We start from the raw sequence: 10493 nt of genomic DNA on the forward strand, positions 1-10493 counted from the left end.
AGCACTTTGTTGTTCCGGCTTTGCGCAAACTATTTCACCTGCAAGACTCATTATGTAAGAACAAAAACATGGATTTGCACCACATACAAATGGTATTGTGCCAGCAACAGCCCTTTGGCTTTATGTTTAAGGCCAGTAGTACACTGCAGTGGTGCTGTAAAGATATTCTGTTTAAATGGTTATTCACTTTGCATAGTGTCATTGCAGCATTAACCTTATCATTTTATCTTCAGCAGTTGTGGGTTGTTTAAAGCACACAGATGTAACTCGGGCCATTAGAGAGTAATCGCGGGGGATCTGATTCAATGGACTGGGAAGGGCTGCTTGAAGGGCCAGCAAAACAAATCACATTACACCTCAATTAACACCAGGGAGGCCTCTGGAGTCCAGTTTCATTCTCAGCAATAAAACTCTCTGTCTCTCCCACTAACACACTGTCTGCAACTCTGCATGCAAATAATCTACATACTGTACATCGGATAAAATGAGAGCAAGGGCAAACAGACTAGAGACGAGTGACATATATACTGTACATGTATGATCGCAGCTTGGGCAAAGCGAGTTACAGTACAGCTCTGCAGCGTCTCTATCTGACCCTGCTCGTCTCACTTGGTTAATTATGAAATGCTGCATCTGGCTCAGAGGGCAGCGAGCTGATAAGTCCACCCTGTGGAGCAGCCGGTGTCCCCATCACGAGACAAGGACAGTCCCACAGAGTGCCCACTATACAGCTCAGGGCCAATTACCCACCTGCTGCATGACTGCAGCTCAGGGGTGTCACTTCATGCAAATACCAGCCCCATAATTGCTGTTGTTTTCCCAGTTAGAGGGTTATGGAAATTAGATCTTAGCGGGTTTTAAAAGCCACTCAAATTACATCATATAACTGGTCGGCTTTGTTCCGATCGTTAGATTCAAGAGCAGGAATTACTGAGAAGAGACACTGCCAACAACTAGTATTAATCAGCCATTACAATAGAGGCTAAATTTTTTGTAGCATATTAAATTAATTATATGGCAAATTGAGCTTAATTATACCTGTTGGAATGCAGTTTTCAAGCGACAGCATTAGAAAGCATTGTTTAATTTGTGAGGAAAAAACAAAAAAATGTTAATTATATAAAACTGAATTATGTTGTCATTAAATTCAGCCTCTTAATTTGAGGACAATCCTCAACAAAAACATCTACATTTTTATTCCACTGTTCAAGTCAGGGCCGACTGCAAAAAAAGCAAAAAAGCGATAAACACATACAACAATAGAACGAGCACGTACTATTTCATTACCTGCTTCGTTATCGTTGTCACTATCTGTTTTTCACACTGGTTAAGCAGCATGCTGGAATAACGTGCCTCCTGTTAATTTCACAGTCAATTCCAGAAGCTGCGCCCAGCTCTCCTTCTCTTTGTCATCAGGGCGTTGCATGAAGGGTTCTGAAAGAAGAGAGTAAATCAAGGTCAATGAAAAATTATAGATGCTAGAAGGTTAAGACCTGTACTTATTATGACCACCATGACAATCCAAGACAATCCTAGTACTGCTGGAGTGATTCACTGGTGGAAGGACGTGCAAAATGGGGGGGGGGATCAGTACAAGGCTTGGTCTCAAAGGGTTGCTCCCTGAAATTGCCTTGCTAAATTAAATGTACAGATGTTCAATAATTAAAGCAGAAGCTTTGTGTTCAGCTGCACAGTGTGGTACCAATCTTATCAGTACAAGAGCTTCAGCCAAAAAAGATGTTTTGAGTAGAAAAGCATCCTTCTTTCTGCTGCCCCTGACTCCAGTGACTAATCATTCAGCTCTCTGCTTCAGCTGGCTTTCGCCTCCAAACATATTAGTGAAGATGATGATGAGTGACAGGGACTTTTACATCTCGCCCCAATTAGCAAGCCACCCATGGTCCCCTCTCAACATTTACTATAGGAGAAGGGTTGACACATGCCCATCAGTCACTCACCTCTCTTTTTCCCTCCCTCTGCCTGCGTGCAACCCGCCCCCCTCGCCTCCAGACTCACAGGCCTGTTGCCACCAGTGTCACAGCCAGCCGCCATCATTCTCAATGTCTCTTTTCCCCTTTTCAACTAAGGACTTAGCACACTATGTCCAACCAGTACTTTTCAATACTGAAAAATATTTTTAAAAATCAGGTTGTTTACAAATGTTTTTGCTGAATTAATGTAATCTTCCCTACCCACTGAGTAGGCGGAGGCAGTTCTGAAAAGGGCTTTCAAAAATAAGGCTAAGAAAAACAAATGTTAGCAGCATGAAAATAGTTAGCATCAGTAAATCAGTACAAGAAGTATCAGTACACAATATTGAACCTGGTCTCACAGGAATCCGTGAAATAGCCACGGATTCGCTTAACTCAAAATCTGTGGAATAGCCACGGAATCACTCAAATTTCCGTGAAACTGACACGGATTTTGCTACAATGCAAGTTCATATTTTTTCCGATTGGACATGGCGGACAGTTCTCTCATTTTTAGTGAAAAAATCAATATTTTGACTTAAAATATTGACATAAAAATGGATTTTGATTACATTTCTAGCGAGAAATAAATGTTTTATTTTATAAATATTCACTCAGTGAATGTACATAATCACTTTGTATGTTGGAATAGCCACAGGATATGACTGTCATTAACTTGCATTGTAGCGAAATCCGTGTCAGTTTCACGGAAATTTGAGTGATTCCGTGGCTATTCCACAGATTGTTGCAATATTTCATACCTTCAAACATAGAATGTGTGTGGCATTATGGTGGATACCCATGGTGATGGTGATAAGAGTGGACACAGAAGGAATGCAGTTTCTCAGGTCTGAACACAAACAGGGTATTACTCAATAAAACTGTGAGGTTTTGGCACTTCAGCTTTTAGCACCAAATCAAAGGCTAGATTTTGAAAAATATCACTTAATGGTGTGAGGCTGTTCTACTGTAGCTGTGACATGAACCATTGAAAGCCACTGAGGAGTGATGTGATCAGAGGGAGCTGAATGTTGTGTTTTTTAGCTGTGATCAGCAGCTCTGTAGGTCACTCTGTTATTGTAGTTGGTCAGTTCACAGAAACGTACCCATCCTTTCGTGGCCACAGTTTTTTTCACCGTAGGAGTCTGAAATTTGACATGGGGGTCAAACATGTGTGAGGTTTTGTGTGAGTGAATGCATGAACACAAAGATCCATATACACACATGGTCACAGCTATGGTGAATATGTTGAATATTTAGTGGTGTAGTTCAACTTCAAAGCTGTACAGAAACATCTCTAACCAGTTCAATCTGGTAGACTTCCTCATACATTAACAGCAACCAGCTCAATCTCTACTGTGTTTCTTTAAATAACATGCCAGACATTTGAGGAAACCTGTGTTAAATGTGCCAATTTGTTTTATTGATCTCTCTTTCACAGGGTTAAAGTGAACCATTAACTTCTGGGAGTTTCCTGTATTGACCCATTCTTTTCTGGGACGATTCCAAAGTGAGAGTATACTGAGAGTGAAGTGAACTGTAGACACTGGAAAGTCCACAGATAAGCAGAAGCTCAAAGAACACAGAGACCTTTAATATAATGTCTGTGTTAAACCCCCCCAAAACCAAATATGGGTCTATCTGCTGCTTTTAAAGGAAAAGAGAGGAGCTGATTTGATTTGCCTTTATTGAGGCCCACCATCTGCTGATCTGTCTTCATCCTACTGTAAACACATTCATCAAGCTTCAAACTCCTCTCAGCAATTGAAAAATTGCAACAATTACTTGTTTGCAAGCTTGCACCCCCAGTTTGCAGTTGCCATTGCATTTGCACCCGATTTTAGGAAAATAAGAGGCATGAGTGTTAAGCTCTCACCATGTGTTGCCTCATACAAGCCAGGATAAAACCTGCAGTGCAGTAACAAGGAGTCAAAGCTCTGCATGGCTTAGAAGGCTTATTATCATTTCTCTCCAACTGAAGCTGGAAGAATAACAAATATTGAATGTGACTTTTAAATACAGTAACTGTGATATTCCCATTTGAGGACTGGCAGCGTGTTGTAAATGAGTGGAACAGCAGTGTGTCGTAATGTGGATTGATACTCTCATAATAACTGTGCTCGACTAAGCAGGCTTTCAAAAAAAAAAGCCCCTTCAGCTATCTGTCTTCCTTTTTTTATTTCTCTTTCATTTTTCGTACTAATGCAAATTTGATTGCATGGCAGACCAGCTCAAAGCACAACCGGTCCCACTTTTCTTGTGAACTGACACGCTGATATGCATGGTTATGAATGACTATACATAATGGGTTTTCTATATATGCTTTATCATTGCTTCATATTTAGACTTAGACTTTCTTTGATTGTAATTGCACAAAAAACACAAAAGTGAATCTGGCAACCAAATGTTATTGCTTGGCTACCGGAGGACACAGAACTGGTGAGCAGTACCTGTTAATAAATACTGTGGACTGTAGCTATAAATATATCTACCGGTATATATAAAAATGTGTATAAAAATAAAAATAACAGTGTCCGAGTATATACATGAAATATTGCACCCTAAATAGTTAGCAGCAGTGTCTGAAATATTGCACAGATGATTAATTGCACTTTACAAGTAGGATTATTTAGTATTAAGCAGTCTGATGGCCAGGGGGAAGTAACTGTTCCTGAGTTTGGTTGTTCTGCAGCGGATGCTACGGAACCTCCTGCCAGACGCCAGTGGGGAGAATATTTCTGCATATTGTGCACAGTGTCACTTTACCTAAATGTTTTAACCAACTTTTGTTGAAGACAACAGTGCGGTGTGGCCTTGTTCCACCCTGTTCCACTGAGAAAGTCTGATTATTTTATCTTTGTTTCAAAAGCATTGCATTGACTTGAAAAGTGTTTAATCTACTTTTGGACAACAACATTAAAAAAAATCAGTATTTCAAACTAAAGGCACTGAGTACCTTTTATCATCAAACCCCTCTGAGCATGCAACAACACTCAATGAAATGTTTTACATCTCAGTCTAATTCATGTCCTTTAAAAAGACCTTTTCAACATAAAGGAACCAAAGATCCTTATAATAAATTGAAACATGTCACTAAAATTCAGCGGCGCTCTCAGTCAATCGTCCTTCTACATAAAAACTAAATTGAGCACTTGTTACACTTATTTTAAATAGATGGGGGAAAAAATGGAAAATGAAACATCCACATATACATTGACCATGGATATTCTTGATGGTCTATGCTCTCTGTGTTCCTTTGTTCCTATTTCTTACTTTTTCCATGGAGTATTCTATTCAAAATTACATGTTTTGTTGCTGTGCTTCATCCTTGCAAGATGATCCTCAAGAATCATTGATCAAACTAATTGTAATATATGTATACCGCCTGCACTAGCAAAGCACACACAGCGTACAGGTACAAGGCTGAACATCTTACTTGTAACTATCACACTCCCTCCACATATCCTCATTTGTACCTTTTCTTGACAGCCCATCTTCCACAAAACTCCATCCCTTTACAGCAGGAAAATGGCTGCTGCGCCATCTCATCAGCCGTGCGTTCACAAGACAACATTTTTTCCACCCTATCCTGAACACGGCAAACTCCCATCCATCCTCCTGGACACATTTGCCCAGTGTGACAATGACTTCAGAACGGCCCAGTGTGGGAGGAGAGACCATCCGTTAAAATCAGCCCGTGATACATCAAGCACCCCGGAGAGGAGCTCACTTCCAGGAGGCCCTGCCTTTTTCCAGGCTGTCCAGCTACCTATCTGGATGGCTGACTGGCGACATCAAGGAGATTTAGTGCCGAGTCTCAGTGGACCTGGTCGGGACAATCCCTGTAGATAGGAAACTGTAATTACAGGGTGGGAGGCTCGCTGGGAGTCTGGAGCCTTGCAGTGATTTGATGTCATAAGGCCAATAGATTCCTGGGTGCCTTGAAGAAATGGCTGCCTCAGTTGTCAGAGCAGAAAAAAGAACTACAGATTTGGTCAAATTTTACTTCAGAGAAAGTGATTTACTGTTTTAGCTGTCTTCTTAGTGAAATAATTCTACACAGATGGTAATATTAAAGCTTTGAGTTCACATTCTGGCTTATGAATGAGCTATATTCAAGATTAATAACACTTCAGCAAAGCACATTTCACTTCAACTGACTATGCTAATAAACTCAGGTACATATATTATTTCTGCAGCATATAAATAATTAAAATGCTCTCATGGTATTAACAATCTGCTTTTAGGATCAGCACAGTAAAGTCGTGTTTATAGGCTGAGGAGTAGATGACACAGGGGGCGAAACAATGGACATATAAATGCAGGACATTGCCGAAGAAGATATTTCCTCTAGCCCTTCAGTGACTCATTTACAATATCTGCAGGACTTAATTAGAGTCAACACAGACAATAAAGTGCCAACCTGACCTACAGAGACACAGAATTTTGCAGCAGGGTCCAAACTGCCTCTGGTGATGTCTGTAGCATCATACATTTCTAAGTCTTCTCGCTTTATCTTCATTTTCCACCATCTTTCTCTTTCACCCGACAACTCTGTCATTCTCCTCCTCTGTCATTCTGCTGCTCCCTCTTACTTTAACCTTTCAAGCCACAATCTCACTTTCTCCCACTCTCTCTATAAATATCTGTCTCCAAGTCTGTACCCCCCACCCTGCCCCCCTCTCTGCCACTTGCTTTTGAAGAGAAGGGGTGTCTTCCATCCCCTGTGGATGTGAACACCCACTCAAGGTTAGGAGTACTGCAGCTGCATGAGCTAACAGACCAGGGTTTCTACTGTCATACAGGACTAATTGAGAACATTTGTACAGTCCAAACATTAACACTGTCAAACGCTAACCTACTTATCTGCTAATAAAACTGAAGCCAAATTAAATTTTACAGTCTATAAGGTTCTAATACAATGTGAAGCCTCAGTCGGTCCCCTTTTTCCCAAAATAATACAGTGAAACACAATTAAAATTTTATATCCTATTAAGCTGAGTGAAAAATACATTCTGTATTCTTATGCCCGGCAACGTAAAAAACAACAATGCAGCCATTTTATGCATCAACCTTTTATGATTTTCTCATTTCTCTTGGTGGTCCAAATGGATTGCCGCTTTGCAGAACTATACATAGACACGCTTTCAACTCTCCCTCCTGGCAGCCGACAAAAACAAACACACAACAGTATCACAGCACATAATATCATTCCCCTGCTTTTCCAACATTCAAATGTGAAGAATTTCAGCTCATTCTGCTTGTAAGTCTTACATGATGAGACTGTCTGCAAAAGGGCTTAAATATAAAACATAAGATAGCACAGTAGATACAAAATTCAATATGCCTCTTTTTAATGTTTTTTCTTAATGCTGTCTGATGTGGATATTAAAATGAGGTCAGCCAGGCCTGACGAAGAAATTACATGATTTAATGGCACCCCAGGGGAAGTTTAAATATAGCTCTGCATTACAACTGGCCTCCAACAGCACAGCATGACACGAGTTCATCCATAAACACTTCAATCCTGGATGCTATTAGAGAAGTATTACAGTGAGAAAACACTACATGTCAGCAAAGGCCTGTCCATCTGCTGAAGCAATGTTCTCACTTATCATCAAATATTTCATTATAGGGAAACATGGGGTGTAGGAAGTGGCAAAAGGTCTGTATGTTGGAGTGTGGGCTGAGGTGCTGTCCTCTGCACTGCCACTAGGTGGAGGAACAACACATATCACTTTTAGGCTACTCATCAAAACCCTTTTACTTGTGTGAGCATTTTGCACTGTACACACTGTTTTATGAGCACACATAACCTTGCTTTTCATTTAATAAACCTCCAAACACATAAATAAATTCATGATGCACATGAGAAAGAAATACTTAGTCAAGCTAGCAAAATTGTGAGTCTATTAAAAACATGAAAGCAGATCAAATATGGATTAGTATTCACGGTGTATTTAAGGGAAGCCCGTTTTACATGACATTCACATGAAAGCAATGTAGATGGAGACGTCCCACTGGGCGCTGTGGGTAGCTCTTTGCCTATATACACAATTTCACCATTCATCTGCATTCAAGGTGGGAAATCTCTTTCATGGAGGCTTCAAAATAATTTTCCCCATCACATTTTAAAAAGGGAAGCTGCATCTAATAATCGTAAATGCATAGAAGAGAATTCAGGGTGAGACATACAGGGATCAATCCTGTTAGGAAATTAAACGTCAATCAATATCAAACAGGAAGCAAAGGAATGAAGTCCAATCTTCCGTCACGCTGAAAAACATGAAAGATGCTTGCTGAAGTGTAAAATGGAGTTTCCCCGTGGAGATGAGCCTAATTTTGTGATCCCCCTTAAAGACTGATCAACTTTAGTTAAACTCAAAATGAGAGTATGTTCAACAGCAAGATAAAAGGATGGCTAAAAGTTCAATGCTGGAAGCTTGAAATTGCAAAATCATAATTGCCTAAATATGCACACTGAAAAGAAATTAAAAAAAAAAAAAAAAAAACATTTGTGAAGGCAAAATGAACAGTGCCATCCAGATTGACATAGCTAATAAAGCATGACAGATGTAGGTTACATCTGGTCCCACTGGTAGAAAGCAATCCTGTAGTGAAGGCAGGGAGGCACCAGCCCGCTGTGACAGCTTCATTCAGGACTCCAAGCTGAGCTAAGAGGAGGTGAGAGCTGTGGATACCTTTAATTTACTAAGACTGCGGTATGCTACCCTCCATTCAATCATTCTCTCTGTAACAGTTGGAGGCAAGCCGACTACTCCGGATTCATGATATGTCCTTTTCTCTCTGCTTCACTCAAACTGCAATACCCATGTTCTCCCAGCACTCTTCTGTCAGCCTTACTAGTTTACCCTCATGCAAGTGTCAGCCTGCACTCCCCCCTCCCTCCCTGACAAGGGTCTTTAGTTATTAGACAACACCAACCCTCATCAGTTAGTGTAAAGTGAGGGCAGCTCTGAAGTGATGGCAGATGACACGTGTCATCCCACAGGGCCTCAGTGTTTTCAGCCAAAACATCACACAATGCATTCAAAAAAGGCCTGATTCTACCAGCTTTGCAATTCAAATGAAGACTTAAGAACTCCAGACACATGTCAAATAGACAGCGCAATTTCCGATTGTGGTGGGTTGGGAAAGCAGGAAATGATGTCTGTCAAGTGGTGAATGGTGGTGAAGGATAGAGTCTCGTACCTATAGTGATAAATGATTTGTGTTAAAATGACATGGAGGTGGAGGATTTAGACAAGCGGTAAAATGTCCCATACGGCAGTTCTTCAATCAAATGTGCTGCCTGTCCATACACACACCAGCATTATAGCCCAATAGAAAGTAAGTAGAGAGTGTGTACTGTCATCTGAAGCATTTCTTAATCTCATGGTATAATGTTCAGACATGCACTTGCATTCCAAACTCCAAGTTCCCCCTTGACATTCAAACTTGGACTGTCTAGCTACTCATATTCTGCTTGTGCACGCCCACCCAGAGACAAGCCCTCTAAAACAGCAACAGGTCAATGTCAATAAGTAAAGAAAAACCCTCATTACACTTGCAGTCACAATAACATGCATATTCTGATTTACTGTGTTCCCACAAACTAAGTGCACCACAAGACCACTGAGAGTAGGCGTTGACCTTTTACTGACAAACAATCTCTTTGTTTTTGCCCAGAAGGGAAAATCTCAATGATGCAGGCAGACAATAAATTGTCAACTGCCTGCATACAGAAGTTAGTTTACAGGGTATTTTGATTTGACCTATGCTAATAACAGTGAGTCTGATTTATGGAACTTCTGCAAATCATCAACCTCAATCACTAACTGTAGATATTGTGGAATGCAAATTGTAACACATCTTCCTGCTCTGAAAAAACAATGCACACAGTAGGTGTAAGGGGGGTAAAGGGGTATCATTAGGCTGAGCTGGACTGTTACACATAACTGTTTTAAGCTGTAACCTATTTGGCTGCATGTGGTCAATAAAATGTTTTTGTTACTTACTGTACATTGAGGACAGCAGTCGAGCACATGAGCATGAGCTCAAGCAACCACAAACGGAAGCATCTGCTTTCCAGAGAAGTCCTCGAGCCAGGCTGAGACACTCTCTCACATCCAGATGTAGCTGCCCTCTGACCTGTGAATGCATAAATGCAAGTTCTGTATCAAAACCAAGACAAGTGATGCATTATATTAGTTTTTTATTAAATAGTTCAATTTTCAGCATATTTGTGTCAATGTCAATTTTTTTGTCTGTACTTTGTATTCTGAATGTCAGTGCGTATGTTTAAACAACTTGTAATGTGACTGTGAGGATAATTATTAATCCATAATCATATTGCTGTGAGTATCTAACCATGCACACTGCTGATGATTAATTTTGGTGTGTACCGCTACTGTATCACACTGGACTGACCATTCTCAAAGATAAGATAAGGCTACAACAAATTACATCTGCAAACAAATCATGAGTGCAATTTGTTTTCTACACTTTCCATCCATGTGTTAT

At 40.4% G+C, this 10493-nt stretch overlaps 1 long non-coding RNA gene across 2 annotated transcripts in view; it reads right to left on the reverse strand.

Annotated features, from left to right (window-relative positions):
• LOC131993352 (uncharacterized) overlaps window positions 1–10493 on the reverse strand; it is a 94523-nt gene that overhangs the window by 82005 nt on the left and 2025 nt on the right. For both annotated transcript variants that reach the window (XR_009396303.1, XR_009396304.1), the window contains exons 2-3: window positions 9989–10121; window positions 1288–1434 (exon numbers count right to left, since the gene is read on the reverse strand). This is a non-coding gene — a long non-coding RNA (uncharacterized LOC131993352). The remainder of the gene's footprint in view (window positions 1–1287; window positions 1435–9988; window positions 10122–10493) is intronic.

This window comes from Centropristis striata, chromosome 20 (genome assembly GCF_030273125.1).
Source record: "Centropristis striata isolate RG_2023a ecotype Rhode Island chromosome 20, C.striata_1.0, whole genome shotgun sequence".
In the NCBI taxonomy this organism is placed as follows: domain Eukaryota; kingdom Metazoa; phylum Chordata; class Actinopteri; order Perciformes; family Serranidae; genus Centropristis; species Centropristis striata.